Raw genomic sequence first — 2,746 nt, 5'->3', positions numbered from 1 at the left:
CCCTGACGTCCCAGCCACACTGGAGCAGGTCCTGCAGGGACCGCAGCTCGCGCTGCAGTTTCCTGAAGTCCCACTTCTTCGCACACGCCTGTTGTCTGCCTTTTGCCTGAAAGAAACAACGGAATTCGACTTTAACATATTCCCACCAATCGCTGATGCACTTAAACAGACATTTGTCATTTCGCCATACAAGGTACGCATCCCTAAGTTCCTCCATGACCTCCCTCTGCAAATACCATGTTTAATTTCTTTTTTTAGCTGAGGAACGTGCTCTCGATTCATCCAAAGTGCAAGAAAAAGTGCAAACGTGTTACACTAAAAAAACGTGCACAAAGGATGCGGTCTATCGCAAGCCCTTCTCCGATAGGAGAGAGGCCCCCCAACAAACCTTACCCTTCGCCTCCGGACCAAAAGGTACCTGCGAGGTTCCAGGTTCGATGTCCCTTTTCGCCGAAGCTACTAGGGGACCACAAATGCTCCCGGCATCCCCCTTGGCGTTAGCCAAGGTATCTGCCCGCAGAGCCGATAACGGTAGGTACCCTGCCAAAACAGGAGTACCCGGGGTGTTTGCAGGGAGGTGCGGAACCTAATGGCCACACACACCTCCCCTAGACCACCAGGAGGGACACCCAGAAGGGCTACCGAATCCTGACAAATCCTGTGAACACACAACACGCAAAAAGTGACACAGTGAGACAAAAAAGAAATAAATAAGTGAATGTGTGCAGATATACTGCCCGGATCTATAAAAATTTCTCTGATCCTAGCCAGAAGGCCGGGAATCAAGAGGTGAGTGCCACAAGGTGAAGAGATTATGGTGCCCGTGCTTCAACTCAGTGAGCCAGTATACCCAGTGAGTTTCGGCACCTCGGGGTCACCACTCCCCGAGGCACAAAAGTATCTCAGCTCTAGACCCTCTCAGCCTCATGGCGAGACCCGGAGGGAACAGGTCACATCGGGGCAGCCGTCGAGCTGATTCCTCAGAACCAGCCCCGGAAAGCCCTGGTACACCTGCATCCTCCATGCAGCACCCATCCCCACACCGGCGTAGTGTACCACCGGCATGAAAACTGATAAGAACAGTTACTACACTTGATCTTAGCCAAAAGGCCGAGAAGCGATAATACCATGTTTAATACTATGACTTCATCTATCTCTAGATTACAGGCTAGAATGGAGTCTTTTGAGAGTAGGGACAGGCCTTCTACTTCATCCTCTCAGGTTACTGCTTCTCCTACCACTCTGCAGGCTAGTTCACCAGTAGTGTTGCTCGCGAATATTCGCAATACAAATTTTATTCGTAATTACGAATATTCGGTTTTTTTTTTCACAGTACACATCACAGTGATCACCCCTCTCTGCTTCCAGCTTGTGTGGTGTAAAGAAGGCTCTAATACTACTGTATGAGACTGGTGCGCGAATTTTCGCATATACGAAAATTTGTATATATACTAATTTTCGCATATGCGAATTTTCGTTTATGCTAATTTTTGTATAAGCTAATTTTCTCATAATGTAAATTTTTGCATATGCGAAAATAAAACGAGATTATTACGAATATGCGAATATTCGCGAATATATATGACATATTCGTCCATATATTCGCGAATTCGAATATGCCCTATGCCGCTCAGCACTATTCACCAGGTGGGTCACTTTCATTCCCAAATGTGGCACCTTCTCATTTCATTCCACCCAACATTCCACCTATCTTTGAACCCTCTCCCTTCCATGAGTGGTCTGACTAGTGATTTGTACAGCGGTAGAATTATTTACTTGTCGTGGGCATCTAAGCCCCAATTGATGCACCCCATGATTTTATTTGCCTTGGCAGCAGCTGCCCAACACTGGTCACTACAGCTAAATTTACTGTTAAGACTCCTAAGTTCTTTTCCATGTCAGTCGTCCCAAGTGTTCTCCCATTTAATATATAATACCAGCCTGGATTATTCTTCCCCATGTGCATAACCTTACATTTATCAGTATTGAACCTCATCTGCCACTTCCCAGCCCAAACATCCAACTTATCAAGATTCATTTGTAACAGTGCACTGTCCTCTGTTGTGTTAAGCACTTTACAGAGTTTAGTGTCATGCAAAGATTGCTACTTTACTATATACCCTGTCTACAAGGTCATTAATAAATATATTAAATACAATTGGACCCAAAACTGACGTCTGTGGTACCCCACTAGTAACAGTCACCCAATCAGAATAAGTACCCTTAAAAAACATTTTCAATGTCCTGTTTGACCTTGATGATGCTTCCTTTTTACCTTTTTTTTTTTCATCTGTGACACCTCCATTACTGACACTTGGTTATAAAACCAGGATAATAGGATACAGCTCAGGAATTATTACGATACCCTAAATTATCCCATAAATACTGTATATAGAGCACTAAGCTTTTATCATTTACTACCCTTTTTATATTAGATAATAATACAATCATATTATATTTTATTCCGCCCATGAAAACCAAAAACTGCAAAGAAATCATCACGGGACATTTATTCCTGCCGCGGTTATGAATGTTAATGGTCGGTAAGTGTTCCCAGATGTCCTGTGGCAGATCCGCTCAGCAGCTCCATTTAACTTCATTATATGACATGACACATGCTCCCTCTATTAGACCGGAGAACAACATACTGTATGTGTGCAGTGTTTAGCACCGTATCCCTCAATGGTATTATCTATTTATAACAAAAGACTTTGGCCTTCATGTGTTCAGCGTATTGGGCCAAAAA

The 2,746-nt window shown here is 44.0% G+C and overlaps 1 pseudogene; it reads right to left on the bottom strand.

Annotated features, from left to right (window-relative positions):
- Nucleotides 1-1,022: 1,022 nt before the first annotated feature.
- On the bottom strand, nt 1,023-1,122 carry LOC130267829 (U2 spliceosomal RNA; annotated as a pseudogene).
- Between the last annotated feature and the right edge of the window lie 1,624 nt (nt 1,123-2,746).

This window comes from Hyla sarda, chromosome 4 (genome assembly GCF_029499605.1).
Source record: "Hyla sarda isolate aHylSar1 chromosome 4, aHylSar1.hap1, whole genome shotgun sequence".
NCBI classification, from domain to species: Eukaryota; Metazoa; Chordata; class Amphibia; order Anura; family Hylidae; genus Hyla; species Hyla sarda.
The sequence above is the reverse complement of the archived record's forward strand: the minus strand, read 5'-3'. Positions and strand labels throughout refer to the sequence as shown.